At 44.3% G+C, this 15,879-nt stretch overlaps 1 long non-coding RNA gene across 1 annotated transcript in view; it reads right to left on the minus strand.

The window, feature by feature from the left end:
* Nucleotides 1-15,879, minus strand: part of LOC308569427 — a 27,500-nt gene continuing 11,621 nt past the window's right edge. The window contains exon 3 of the long non-coding RNA XR_014000721.1: nucleotides 1-1,953. This is a non-coding gene — a long non-coding RNA (uncharacterized lncRNA). The remainder of the gene's footprint in view (nucleotides 1,954-15,879) is intronic.

Below are 15,879 nucleotides of genomic sequence, written 5' to 3' on the forward strand. Positions count from 1 at the left end.
GTGGGTGTACACACACGCACACACATAGGGGTGCAGATAAAACAACAATAACAAGTGGGCCAAAAATTGTCTTGTGAACAACATGAACCATATCCAACCAGCAATTATTCTGCTATTGACTTTTAATCATTTCTGTATTTTTCTTGCTATACTGAGATTAGTGCAGAGATGAAAATGTATGAGCTGTTCAAAACCTTTCCCAGCAAAGTGCCTTAGAAATACGTAAGAAAGACAATAAGCAAATATATATATATATATAGTAAGTGAATATATCTGTAAGTGAAGAAAATTGGGCCTTATCATGGTACCCATTTAGTTACATATGTATATTCATTTGCACACAAACACAAACATACATATTTTAAACACACTGTACTAATGTACAAAATAAACATAATTACAGTAGCTCTTGCACGTAATGGAATGCTTTTTGTTCCACTGTTAATTGACTAAAAGGATTTGCAAATGCTGAATGGAAAACCTTTGGCATCAATATTTAATAAAGAACTGTAATAAGATGCTAATCATTTTATAAGATTAAGTAGCTAGATGGTGATAAGATGATTTAGGGCACAACTGCTGGTGCCTGGTGTGCTCTAATTAAATCCTGAACCAACGTTAAACCAAAGTTATGGACCAGGTTTAACCCAAAGGGGAAAACAGCATATAACTCTGGCTTGACCCTTTTTTCTTTATTCACGGTACCACGAGGACAGAAAAGGGGAAGGTTGAAGGACAGTCCTGGATTAACCAATTATGCTAAACAGTCTGTATGTGGCATTAGAAGAGAATGTTGCTGTGTACACACTTCAGCCTTTGAAGCGCTGTGGTTCGGGGTTTTCAAAAAGCACTTCTTGTAGACATTGCTTTGCAAGTGTCCATACATGAACACTCTGCAGACAGCGTGAGCAGTTGTTAAATCATTGCCACCTGTACACATGAAGGGCATGTCCTCTGTGACCAGCATGCATTAGTTTCTTTGCTCCTTCCCCTTTCAATACCCACCACAGTCCTTCTTTGTCCCCATGCGTTTACTGATATACCGCAAGTCCAGTAGCACAGGCTGCTAAGGCTCACTTAGTAGGGCAGACCAACTTTTCATACCAAGTGGCCTGCAAGAGCACTTTGACACGGACCCCTCAGGGTGCACACACTGCCTTGTTGTGAAGGGGATGGGGAGTAAGATCAAAATGTGAAGCCCCACCCCCAGCCCTCACACTGCCTTCCCACAGCCGCCTAAGTGAGGCACTGGGCTTTGGGAAGCAGGTGGAAGGCTCTGGCATGTTCCTAGAGCCCTCCTAGCTCCTTCCCCAAGCTGGGAAAGTGCTAACTAGGCTTTGGGAAGAGGCTTTACTGTGGAACCCTGTCGGAGCCCACACGCCTGCTCCCCAAACCCCAGCGCACATACCCAGCTTTGGGAAGGCACCACGAGGGCATCAAATGTTGCAAAGGCCCACCAAAAAAGGCCTTGAAGGCTGTATGTGGCTCTCAGGCCACACGTTGGACCACCCTGTTAACCTGCATATAGGTCCTGCTTTGAGGCTTTCTGGGGCATCTGGTAGGCTACCATAAGAAGAGGTTGCTGGATTTCTTATGAGCAACTATGTCAGCCACTCTGATGTCCTTGGTGGGAAGGTGGGACATACATGGAACAGTAAATGACATTTGAATAGATTCAGACATCTTGCCTATGGAAGAAAGCTGGACCCTTCTGGATGAGCAGCAGTGATGAGTAAAACAGCATAAAGAATATTGGTTACGAGCAGGCTTTGAAAGAATACCATCACCCTCCAGTCAATGCTTGCCATAGTCCTACTCATCTAGTTTTCTTGGAATTCAGGTTCTACTTTGAACTGGGGTCACTGCTTCTGAACGCATCTTGGAATTGCTAAGCGCAAACTACGGAAAATGTTTTAGAGTTGCATTCTGCTTGTTTAATGTTACCACAGATGCCTGCGAAGGAAGATTTATTAATTGAATAAAATGTTGTTGCACTCAGGTTCCTTTGTGGGATTCCCATGGGCGTCTGGCTGGCCACTGTGAGAACAGGCTGATGAAGGAGACAGCCTTTGGCCCAATTCAACAGGGCTCTTCTTGAATTCTTAAGAAGGACCAACGTGTGTCCTGTGAAAGCGGGGAGAGCAACAAGGAGGGCCATGTTCTGTGGGAGAATCTGCAGTTTTATGACAACAGACCCATTGGGAGACACTCCCTCCAAACTGTTCTTCTCTCAGGGGAGCACCATGACTAATTTGCTGCTCAGCTGACTAAAAAGATGCTTACATCAAAGACAGATTGAAGTACTGTCTTATGATAGCAGCACATTGTAAGTTTATCTGCATGTACAGTTGCTATACAGAGTATATTACAGTGGTACCTCGGGTTAAGTACTTAATTCGTTCCAGAGGTCCATTCTTAACCTGAAATTGTTCTTAGCCTGAAGCACCACTTTAGCTAATGGGGCCTCCTGCTGCTGCCGCACCGCCGGAGCACGATTTCTGTTCTCATCCTGAAGCAAAGTTCTTAACCTGAGGTACTATTTATGGGTTAGCGGAGTCTGTAACCTGAAGCGTAAGTAACCCAAGGTACCACTGTACAGTGCACCTAGGCCTACTTTCATGCAGTTGGCAAGTAGGGGAGAAATGGGGGGGGGTGAGAGGGTGGAAGAGAGAGAAGAGAGCTGGGAGAGAAAGACCAAGACCAAGAAAGAGAGAAGTGGGAGCCACCTTGAAACTCTGGCTTTGGCTTCATTCAACTCTGGCCACACCCAGTGCAAGCAAGCAACACTCAACATATTAGCCCCCTGATAAAATACATCACTTGACAGAAAAAAGGTCCATCTTCTCTGCCTTATAAGCTAGAGTAAGGGAGAGAAAATGCATTTTCCCAGAAGAGGGCAGATCCATATCATACATCCAAAAAAAAAAAAGCATGACTTTCTCCAAAGAATCCTGGGAACTGTAGCTTGTTAAGGTTGCTGGGAATTGTAGTTCTGTGAGGGTAAACTATAATTCCCAGTATTCGTGGGGGGGGGGCTGGGGAGTTATGTGCTTTAAATGTAAATGTACCTGCAACTAGAGTCTTTGCAGTTCTGAGTGCTGCCTGACATGTGTCTCTGCAACTCTCGGGCCACTATATTAGACAGCAGGTCTGACCTCACTGATGATGCGGCACCCTTCCCTTCCCTTCCCTTCCTCCTGCCTGCCGCAGCATTCAGCTTACACAATGGGGACTCACACAGAGGAGCTAATTAAGCTCCAGGAAAAGGGTGAGGAAACCACTTGTCTGTTTTTCTCTCTTTCTCAGCAAGAGGGAGAAAGCTGCAGCCCCAGATCTTTTGTGAAAGCCCCCCATGCTCTCTCTTTAAAATAATAATAATAATAATAATAATAATAATAATAATAATAATAATAATAATAATAATAATATTTTTCATCTGCTTGCAGGGCATCTGGGCACATTGCAAAGCATGGTGTTTGGGAGGCTCCTCCCACCCACCACTTCCGTTTGCCCAGAGGCATTTGTAAATTAGCATATGCAAATTTGTGTCATGGTTCTGTGCCCAAGTATATAGCAGTGCCCCAAAGGGAGAGGGTGACAGGAGAGGCAGGAGGGGGCCAGAAGGATGGGATTCAAGTCAGCTTTTCCACCAAGACTTCAGCAGGAATTGCTCCCAGTTTAAAACTGACAGGACTTTGCCATTGGACTCAACATCACTTTGAGCCCCGTGCAAACTGCCCTCTTTGCTGACTGGGTTGTTGCATGCACCACAGCACAAATAACCCAACCTTAAAAGATTAAAGGAAGTGGAGCCGACAGCACCGCGGCTCTTAGGACCAGCCCTACCATGACGCAGAGTTAGGCAGCTGCCTCAGGCGGTAGATGCCCTGGGGGAGCGGCATCAAGGTGTTAGAGCATGTGGCCCTCCAGATGTTGTTGGGCCCTGACTCCCATCAGCCCCAGCCAGCACAGCCAATGGTCAGGAGGGATGTTGCAGTTCAGCAACATCTGGAGGGTGAGAGCTTGCCCACCCCAATGTTAGAGGACAGGTGTGTGTCTCTCTGTGTGTGTGTTAACTGGCCTGCTCTGTGCTGCCCTGAGCTAGCCTGCTGCTCTTGGTTGTGGTGAAGGACATTGCCCCATTGCTAGAGGTGAAATGAGATCCACCCGCCTGTCTCTAGTTGGCTTCTTCACATGGACTGAAGTGGGGTGCTCTCTTGTGCTTATCTGGTTGGTCCTAGCTTTCTTCTCCACTCAGGAACCCCACAGCAAGACTGCACGGCTTCTGATCATGGCTGGCCTCTGAATATTGCCTTTCAACCAGGACTGGGACCATCACCCAGACTAGAAATGCAGTAGAGCTGCACTTTGCATGGATCTCTGGAGAAGTCAATACATCTTTGAATAAGTGTTGCTAGAAATCACAGGTAGGGAGAGCACTGTTGCCCTCACCCCCAGTTTTCAGCCTTCCCACTTGCATCTTGTCCGCCACGAGGATCCTGGTTCTTTTGGGTCTCGAAGTGTGCCTTCCATCAACAATGGACTGCCTGCGCCTGCACTTTCTGAAACTGATTATCCCTGGCACAGAGGGGATCAACTTCTCCCTCCAATTGCACAGGTGAAGGAGCTGCTACAGTTTTATATCTGTATCCGCTTTTTGATTGTAAACCACTTAGAAGCCATTTTGGCAAGTAAGTGGTATGTGCATCATCATCATCATCATCATCATCCAGATGAGCCGGGGTCCCTGCCGGTCCTCTGCTGCAGATGGGCCTTTTGTTGCTTCACAGGAGATGCTGGAGGTCTCCAAAGTAGCACTGGAGACAGGGGGCCCCCTTAAGATCTTCAGACTTTGTGTCACTGGGGTCTTCATTAGAGGTTGAGATACCCAGGGTGAAGGGCAGGTAGTAAATTAAAAAGAAATAAAGAAAGAGATCAACCCACATCCTCTTTGACTAGCCAGCCATGTGCACACTGTAGAACCCATAAGATCAGGTCTGCCACATGGACAACCAGGAGCCAGCATAGACCACCAGGAGTATCCTGCTGTCACTGGAAGCTGCAAGAGTGTTTCCGCAGTTTATACCACCTAGATGCCATCAGGAATATACTGTCTCATAATCCTGAGAGCTCAACATCAAAAAAACGAAGATCATGGCCACTGGTCCCATCACCTCCTGGCAAATAGAAGGGGATGAAATGCAGACAGGGAGAGATTTTACTTTCTTGGGCTCCATGATCACTGCAGATGGTGACAGCAGCCACGAAATTAAAAGACGCCTGCTTCTTGGGAGAAAAGCAATGACAAACCTAGACAGCATCTTAAAAAGCAGAGACATCACCTTGCCAACAAAGGTCCGTATAGTTAAAGCTATGGTTTTCCTAGTAGTGATGTATGGAAGTGAGAGCTGGACCATAAAGAAGGCTGATCACCGAATAATTGATGCTTTTGAATTATGGTGCTGGAGGAGACTCTTGAGAGTCCCATGGACTGCAAGAAGATCAAACCTATCCATTCTGAAGGAAATCAGCCCTGAGTGGTCACTGGAAGGACAGATCCTGAAGCTGAGGCTCCAATACTTTGGCCACCTCATGAGAAGAGAAGACTCCCTGGAAAAGACCCTGATGTTGGGAAAGATGGAGAGCACAAGGAGAAGGGGACGACAGAGGATGAGATGGTTGGACAGTGTTCTCGAAGCTACAAGCATGAGTTTGACTAAACTGCGGGAGACAGTGGAAGACAGAAGTGCCTGGCGTGCTCTGGTCCATGGGGTCACGAAGAGTCGTACACGACTAAACAACAACAATCCTGAGAGAATTTTGAGTTGGAGATGAGTAGTAAGAAATGCCCAGGGCAGCTCCATGGCTGTCATCTCCAGTGGTCTGTCTGGGTGTGTGCATGAATCAAAGTTAAGATTATGGAGCAATGGAGGATCTAACATGGTGCCGTCTAAATGTTTTAAACTGCAGCTGACATTAGTCCAAGCTACCATAGCCAATGGCCAGGAATGATGGGAGATGTAGTCCAACATCATATAGAAGACCACAGGTGGTGGAAGACTGGTCTAAGGAATTCAAGCATTCAGTGGAACTAAATAGACTTAAATCAAATAGCCTGACTCTCATGTAATTTATAGATTACTGACAGTAACCTCAGACCTAGCCACATTGCCTGTAAGTAAGTCACATTGATTTCAATGGGATTTTCAATTAGTGTGTTTAAGATCTAAGTGCCCTTGTTTTAAAAGCATTCGTTAATGTCCAGTGTGACCTGAGTATACATTTTACCTACAAGAACAGCATAAAATCATTATGGAAAATTTAGCAATGTGTGATAGTATCGGGGCATTAATTTTAAATAGCTATTTGTAATACTGTGCTTGCAACATGCCTTGCTTGAGGCAATATGCTCCTATGCACTGCAAAATTATTAATTCTCATTAAACTGTAATGTTCCTCCTTGAAGTAGAGCTAATGATCTCTTCTTCTCCTAAATTAACGTTTAGCTGCTCACAATAAGTCCAGTTAATGCTCCTATATTGTTGAGACAAATAAAATTAAACTTTCTATATATATCAGTAGAATTTATTCTGCTTAACTAGTGCATAGACACTTAAGAATGTCTGAAAGGTTTAAAGATCCAAGATTAAAGATCCAAGCATGTGTTACTAAACACTGCAATCCCAACCACATTCTGTTGAAACAAGAGCCTGAGCAAATGACTCTGTTTGCATGTGGTCACTGTGCTTTTAGGTGCGTCATGTTTGTGCTGCCACATGTGGAGCTAGTTGTATGAATGCTGATGCCATATTCAGAAGCAAGCCAGAACAAGAAATTTTGGGAGAAGGATGAAGCATGTACAGAGCCATATGGCAGCCTCAACACAATTCACTTCAAATATACTTATTCTCCTCCAGGGTTAGGCCCTGGGGCAGCAGAGAGAAGGAAACATCAATTTCACAGCAGAAGCATGGCACTAATTGGCCAGCACCAGTGATGTCGCTAGGACACCTTCTCCAAAACCTTGAAAAAGTTTTGTACTTAAAAAACCCCAAACCCACTTTGTTAATAAAGTAGAAAAGCTATCATTGATTTATTATGCAGCTTAGGTCCAAGCATAGGCGCCGACTCCATGGGGCTTGAGGGGGCTCGAGCCCCCTCAAAAAAATTTTTGGGGGGGCTCAGCCCCCCCAATAATCTCGGGCGGGCGCCCTTCCAGCAGAGCGCCGCCGCCGTCCCCCGCCTCCTCCCCACCTGCTCCTTCGCCAGCCAGCCAGCCGCGCGCCCTAATCGGAGAGCCCCGGCCGTCCCCCGCGAGATTAGGGAATCCCCGGGGGCGGGGGCTCCTGCCTCGCTGCTTCGCAGCACCACCGCCACTGCCAAGGCACTGCCGGAAATCCCGCGAGAACAGGGGAATCCCGACTGGCCACACCTCCCAGCCAGCCAATCGGCTGGCTGGGGGGCGTGGCTTGCCCTATTTAGGGCCGGAGCCACTTTATTTGCATATTCATGAGCTTATTTATTATTCATGAGCTTTCCCGCCCCCCCCCCCAATATTTTTTCTAAGTCCGCGTCCCTGGGTCCAAGCTATCTGAAAGACTGTATTCCTTCATCTGAACCTACCTGGGTTTTGAGATCTCTGGGGGAGGCCCTTCTCTCAGTCCCACCAGCCTCACAGGCACGTTTTGTGGGGACATGGGTGAGGACCTTCTCAGTGGCTGCTCCCAGACTTCAGAACTCCCTCCCTAAGAAGCTAGATTGGCTCTCTCTTTACTGTCTTTCTTGCTCTATAGGCCTTTGGGACTTGAATAGGATGGTGCCATGATGTTCCTATTGTAATTATTGGTATGGTTTAAATAGATTTTATACATGTATATATTTTTAATTCTGTCAATGTCTAATTGTATTTTAATGCCTGATTTTTCTCTGTAGGCCTTGAATCCCATCAAGGGAAACATCAGGGTATAAATAAATATAGAATAATAATAATAATAAATTGCCTTATAAACCACCATCTCCATATAAATTTACATTTAAGATAATTTAAAACAGTTAAAAGCAACAAATATGTTTAAAACAAAACAAAAACTCTAACAAGTGGAGACTTGTGGTAAAGACACATTTATCTGGCTGGGAAAGCCTGTTGGAACAAAATGTATTGGTTATTTCTGAAAAGTACAGATAGTGGGTGCCTGCTGCATTAAAAAAAAAATATTTATATATTTCAAAAGAATTTACAACATTTCCAATTTACAATCACTTGGCTTTAGACTCCCCCCACCTCCATGGTTTCCCCAATTTACCAAATAATGCTGCACATTATGGTTATTCTATGCCTTCTCTTCTCCAAAATATTTTCAAATTTAAATTTTACTGCTGTTTTTACTCTAAGGCTACTTGTAATTTTTTTTAATAATCTACAAACATTTTCAAATTCTCCTTAAATTTTGCCTCAGCTTGATTTCTAATTTTACTTATTAAACTTGCCAATTTGGCATATTCCATTGATTTCAACTGCCAATCCTCTGGGTGCCTGTTGTACCTTGACAGGAATGTGATTCCACAGAACAGAGGCAGTCACGGGCTTCTGAGATTTTTGGAACTTGCAAGAGAAACTCTCTCGCAAGCCAGAGTGATCTGGTCCTGGGCTGTATAGGGATTTATAGGCTAGTGCCAACTTGACCTGGTTGCAGATTTGCAGCCAGTGCAAATCCTGCAAGCAGAGGGTTAAACGCTGGTGGTAGTTTGCCCCCACAAGCAGACTAGCCTCCGCTCTCTGCACTAGCAATTCCCAGCAACTCTTAACTGTACCCAGAATTCTTAGAGGGAAAGAATGTGCTCTGAGTGTGCTCTAAAGGTATATAGTGTGTACACAGTTTAAATGATTCCAGTAGCAAACACAACACTTCATCTTGTTTGCGGTGATAGTTGCATGTGTTTAGCCAGCCACAAAGCAAATGTGCACAGGAAACTCCTTGCCAAACAGTTCAGTGAGGCACAGGGTAGAAAAAGAGGAAAGGGCAGAGGGGGAAAAGTCACGATCAGCTGCATTGTCCTCTACATAGCTGTGCTCTAAGGCAGGGAAAATGTGACAAGTTTGTTCTCTTCAAAGCAGATGTAAAAGCAAGAGGAGTTAGGCATAAAACTAGCCTCTAGAAACAAGTCCATTTGGGGTTCATAAAGAAGGTTACCATGTTGTAGGGGTTACAACTGAACTTCAAAAGTGCTCACCAGATCTATTTAGGTATTAAAGGCAAAGATCATACCACAGGATACTGTTATTCTGTGAAAGCTGTGAAAGCTATTTACAAAAGATTCTCAAAATAAAACTACACCCAAATCTAGCACAGGAACAGAAATTACAGGATCCATATATGTCCTTGTCCTTTCCTAGTGTCATATCAGTCAGCAGCTCCCACTGAGGTCCTCCAAGGATGGAGCTGGACAGCTGGATTTCTCTCGGCCCATGATGGAAACCAGTCTTCCTTTGCTGGCTGTTGCCACCAAGCTCCCACCAAGATCATCAGAGGCAAGGAGTGGGGTTGAACAGCTGGATCTCACTCAGCCCGGAGTTGCCTGGTGTCATAAATGTGTGTATGGTTCAGCTAGGAGAATGAAGACTTGCTAATCCATGAAGCAGCCTATTAGCTCCCTTTTACAATGAACAAGTAGCTTTACGACACAGGTAGGCTACATCCTATAAAGGCTTGCTCCTTCAGCCTGTGAATTACAGTCAACTACTTGCTGTCCTGGGGCACGGGTGGCGCTGTGGGTTAAACCACAGAGCCTAAGACTTGCCGATCAGAAGGTCGCGGTTTGAATCCCCGTGATGGGGTGAGCTCCTGTTGCTCGGTCCCTGCTCCTGCCCACCTAGCAGTTTGAAAGCACATCAAAGTGCAAGTAGATAAATAGGTACCGCTCCGGCGGGAAGGTAAACGGTGTTTCCGTGCGCTGCTCTGGTTCGCCAGAAGCTGCTTACTCATGCTGGCCACACGACCCGGAAGCTGTACACCGGCTCCCTCGGCCAATAAAGCGAGATGAGCACCGCAACCCCAGAGTCGGCCTCGACTGGACCTAATGGTCAGGGGTCCCTTTACCTTTACCTTTTACTTGCTGTCCTCATGGTCCATACATTTTAGGAGGAAGAGGGAGAGCTATAGGTAGGCTTAAATTGCCCCACAGATCATAAAGTTTGATTAGTTCAAATGCAATGTCAAGCTATGATTTTGCCCAAAGTATGGTTCGCAAACGAGATTTCAACGAGGTCTTAAATCCTGGCCTGATGGCAAATCATTATTTGTTGGAGGATGAGGTTGGTTCAGATGTTACAATGCATCGTGGGTTAGAACTGCATTACATCTGAAGACGAATCCCACTCTAGTCCTGCTCTGGCAGAGTCTGCATGAGGTTCTCAAATTTCCTCTGATGTGGACATGGCTTCAGTAGCCTTTAGACGTCATTTGTTTCATCCCCAGGAGGGGATGAAACACAAGCATAAAACACGACAAGTCTCCCTTCTCTGTGACTAACAACGCAGCCTTTTCAAAATAAGCAAGGTAGGCTTAAGGATTCAGCAAGAATGGGCAACTTTGTGATGGGGCATGATTCCTGTGATTCAGCAGCCAAACTTGGTAGCTGCTTGGAAATCACTAAGGCTATAAGTATTCCATTTCCTGACATGTTCTAGCAATAGGTGAAATTGCTTCAGCAGCTCTCAGCACCAAGGGGTTTTCAAACAAGCAAGACCAGCTGTGACATCAATTTGTCTCCAGTGGAAATAAACAAGTCTGCGGAGATAAACACACTGATTTAAATACCGAGTGAAAGTTGACAGCTAATTCTCACTCTCAGAAGATCAGGAGACAATGAAAGGAACACAAAAGAATTCATTTGGAGGCATAAAAGTTTAAATTCTCTCTCTTTCCCCCACAAACACACAGACGCACACTGCAAAATGTACTTGCGCTTCTTACGTTTCCATGCAATCATGAAACCGGAGAGTGCCAATTGACAAGCCTCTCCAATAAAAATGGGCAGTTCAATTCGCGGCCCAATTAAGCCAAAGAACTTGGATTTCGGCCAATGTAGCCCCATTGACTTGGATCAGACTGTAAATCAGACAACATACATCTGAAATATTTATGGCCTGAAAGTCCAATAAATTTAAAGACAACAGGAAAAAAATGAATAAATCTGTGGAAACTGTGGTGTAATGACAAATACTGCACAGGCAGAGAAACAGGCTATTGACATAAATGATTTCCAGATTATTCACTCGGCTCCATTATCAATGAGATCAAGCGGGACAGGGGTTTGGCAAGCCGAACTGCTGCTCCACCTCCATTCAAGAGCATTCATATATAAACAGTGCCCAATAAACCTTCAGTAGAATTTGCAAGAGTGAAGGCCTCTTCATAAGCAATTCTGCATGGGCAGGAGAAAGCATGCAGAATAAATGTGAATGGCTTTATATATTCTGCCAGCAGTTTTCCAGAACGTTCGTCATTACACATGCTGATGCCTGTCGTATTCTTTTAGTACATTTTATAACCCACTTTCCCCCCCTCATGGAACTTCTGTGGTATCTAGAGACGGAGGAAGAAATCCAATTCCATTCACGTTTAAAGGCAAACCTACCTATTTGGCACTTTCCAATGTGATACAAAATACAAAACTGAAATGCAGCCATCCTTTGTGATTTGCACCTCTCCTAATTTTACAGTGCAGTTCTCCAGCCAAGCAATGTGTACAAAAATTACATATACTAGGGATAAGTATGGCTAAAAATACATATATTGGTGAAAATTACAAGAATGCACCATAATAGATTAAATTACTTTGCAAAAAAATGTGTGTATTAAGAGAAATTCACAATAAAATGCTGATGAATTTTCATGAAGACTTTTTTTAAAAAAATTGCAAACTGTTGTGGGAAACTGTGGAACTGAATTTAAGGATGGAAAAATGAGAATCTGAGAGAAATGGAAACAGACAGGTTTGCCTGTCCCTATGGGTCTGCAACTTGTACTATATATGATTTTAAGCAATGGTGCTTTCATTTATATAATCGTGGAGTACAATGGTACCTCTGGATACGAACGGGATCCATTCTGGAGCCCTGTTCGCATCCAGAAGCAAACGTAACTAGCGATGGCACGTCTGTGCACGTCGCTTTTCGCCGCTTCTGCACGTAACATCATTTTGAGCGTCTGCGCATGTGTAAGCAGCAAAACCTGGAAGTAACGCGCTCCGTTACTTCCGGGTTGCCGCGGAGCGCAACTCGAACGCGCTCAACCCGAAGTATGACTGTAAATGTAAATAGCACCAGGAATTAATGCACACAGAATCCAATCCTATGCATGATCATTCATAAGCAGGTTCCAGACTCTCCCAATATGTCAGCCATAGTTTTGGTTCCAACCCCGTGCACACTTACCTGGGAGTAAATCCCATTGGACTCAGTGGAACTTGCTTGTGAGAAAATACATACGAATGCCAGTTATATAAAACCTAATGATGTGTCTGTATTACACACTGTCACAGAATAATGTACAGTTTCGACACTGTGTATGAATGATCCAAATTTGATCTAGAAGAAAATGGGTGAAACCAAAAGCATAAGATACTATTATAGGTTTGGAGGGGGCAGATTCCCCTAAATTCCTGGGTGCCAGACTCCCCATAATTATTGGAATCAATAAAAGTTATAATTAATCAAGGTTTGATTAAACTGTGCCAAACAGAAATTCCTGGGTTCAGCTTATGCTAAGAAGAGAGAGGCCTGTCTGAGTGTAAGTCATGAAGGAACAAAGCAAAGTAATGGCCCATCAAGGAAACTATCAGAAGGCAGGATTGCCAAGCAAGGGGGAGTGGGGTGCTAGTGGGAAGAAGCAAAGGCCACGTTTAGGGTTTCAACTTTGAATGATGTAGGCTGGGGGGGGGGGAGGTCCTTGGAGTCGTTTGGGGAAGAACTCCACGTGAGATGGGGATGACAGGTGAAACTAAGAGTCGCAGAGGATAGTTTTTTGCTTCCCTTAAGGGCGAAGCCAGATCCTCATAGGATGTGTGAATGTTCTGCCATCCCTCCATCTAGGTGCAGGTTGTATATGTGTGTAAATAAAACCATATATTATAAAGACACCACAGTCTCTGCTGTGCCTAATTTCTGAAAGAAACACAAACCCTGGGTAAGCACCTGAAACCCCAAGAATTTCACACTGCTTAGCTGTGGTCCTATATATACTTTCCTGGGAGAAACTAACCCCACTGGGCCTTACTTCTGAGCAGTTACATATAGGTTGCAGTCCCATGCATACTTAAGTAAGACATACTGGGAGTAAGCTTCACTGAACATGGTGGGAGTTACTTCTGAAGAATCATAGGACTACAGTGTAAAAACTCAGCTTTCAAAACCTCCCATCTCTCGGTTTTTGTAGTGACTAATGAGCTTTGAGCCTTCGGCAGCTCTGAAAGAAGCAAACGAATATTCAGCATTTGCAATAGAAGACACACAGGTCTGTTATTAAGAGAATAATTTCTGGACCAGTATGACTCAGTGGATAAGAAATTATTCTCTAGGGAATGATTCCATTGGTGTGTAAAAAAAGCAGCACAGAAGAGTTAAAACACATTGCTACATAGAAGTCACACTAGACTTTTGTGTGAAACCAGACAGGCAGCAGACACACTTCTCTCACTCAGAGCCACTTCCTGGAGACAGCCATCTTGCCTGTAATGTAACTGGCATTATCCACAAAAGCAACAGTATGGCTTCTGTCAGTCATTCATTCCCCAGAGGATCGTGCCATGTTCTACAATGTTCCAAAAAAAGATAATTTCATGCAGAATAAATTTTAAAAGTAAAACACACACACATACACACCCAAATTCTCAACAGAAACCCTTCTGAAGCTGTTTTAGAGGTAATTAAAGACAGATTTCTGCTATGGAAATACTCTTTTGATGCAAAACAATGACCATAATTGTTAGAGAGAAGGAAAAAGGTTGTCACAGCAACATCCAGTGTCTTTTTGTGGGAGTGAGAGGAGAGCCCAGTTCTGTGACAGAATGTCATTCACAGGACTCGGGTTTTTTTGGCCTCTGCATGTAAATTTGAATAGGAGGATATGCATTTATGTGTTTCTTTCCAAACACTACACAGAAAGAGACCCTGCAAAATATTTCTTTTTCTGGGGGGACAGAACCTCAGTTTGCTATGTATTTTTTTACAAATATATATATTGGGGGGGGGCAGCTGCCTGTCCCTGCCCCCCCTTGGCCACGCCCATGCCCACTGTCAGACAAGGGGCTGGGGATCAGGAAAAGATTTTCCTACCACCACTGGGCAGTGTGGCAGGGTTTCTCTCCCTGGCATAGGAGAGACTCCATAAGGGCTTCTCGGGGGGGGGGGAGAGCCCTTATGGAGTCTCCTCACTCATTGTGGGGGCGGCAGAGGGATATTTCACCTCAGGTAGCAAAAAAACTCGGGTTGCCCCTGCTAACATCAATTTGTACGTTCACTGCACCAGGACTGTGTCCTAAATAATATTTACTTCCTCTCTTTCAGTAGAACAAACCTCAGATCCACCCTCACATTACAAGAGCAGGGCCCTTCTTAGACCACATAGCTTGTACAGTGGTACCTCAGGCTACATACGCTTCAGGTTACACACTCCGCTAACCCAGAAATAGTAACTCGGGTTAAGAACTTTGCTTCAGGATGAGAACAGAAATCGTGCTCCGGCGGCGCGGCGGCAGCAGGAGGCCCCCATTAGCTAAAGTGGTGCTTCAGGTTAAGAACAGTTTCAGGTTAAGAACGGACCTCCGGAACAAATTAAGTACTTAACCAGAGGTACCACTGTATGCAAGAAGTCCCAGGTTCAGTCCCCAGCATCTCTACATTGGTTCACTTTAGACACTTGTCTAAAATCTGGCAGGACAGCCACTGCCAGTCAGCGTACTGTATACAATACTGAGCTAGGCAGGACCAATGGTCTGACTTGCCATAAGGCAGCATCTTATATTCCATAACACAACAGCAAATTGCAGACATCTCTGCCATAAAGGAGCCCTGGAAGAATCCATTTGTACTACGGAAGGGAAAGTAACATACTCTCTGCATGTCTCAAATGGACTGCAGAAGCTGCAGCTGTCCCAATAAATCTCACATTATGGTCTGCCTATTTCATAAACGATGGCCATGTCCTCATCTCATCTAAATGAAGAGGTCAGAAACCCCTTTTTATTCAACTGTAAAACATTAACCTAAAGGGGAATGCATTTCACGGGCATAAGAGTTAATTATCCTGCACAGTCTCGAGAGCAAGCTGCAGTTCATATTAGTGTAACGGATCCATGTAAATCAACACACAGTTCACGTAAGAAACACCCCAAAATACATTAAATAATCATTCACATTGCCATAGCCTTCTGCCTGAACTGTTTGGCATGGGATCAGCCAAAGAGATTGAAGGAACAGACAGATGAACAGCACAGAGCGGAACAGATGCACTACATTGATAAAAAAACGATGCCCAATTAACACACCACCTTTGAGAGTCTCAGCTCTCCGCACCTCACACAGAGAGGAATTCTGCATGGGAGACTCCAGCTTAGGGCTTCCCTTCACATGATGCCTCTCCAAAAAATCTTTTTTTTAAAAGTAATGTTTATTAAAAGTTTAAAAATTACAAAAATTACAAAAAGAAGAAAAATAGTTAAACAAAGCAAAGCAATACAATACAATACATAAAAAACAAAGAAGAAAGAAGAAAAAACAATACAATAAAACCACAAAGAAACAAAACAAAAACATTTAAAAACACATCCAACCTTTCCATGTCTTTACCTTTCATATACTTGTTTCATTGACCTCCTCAC

Source organism: Podarcis bocagei (genome assembly GCF_964188305.1).
Source record: "Podarcis bocagei genome assembly, chromosome: 12".
Taxonomy (NCBI): domain Eukaryota; kingdom Metazoa; phylum Chordata; class Lepidosauria; order Squamata; family Lacertidae; genus Podarcis; species Podarcis bocagei.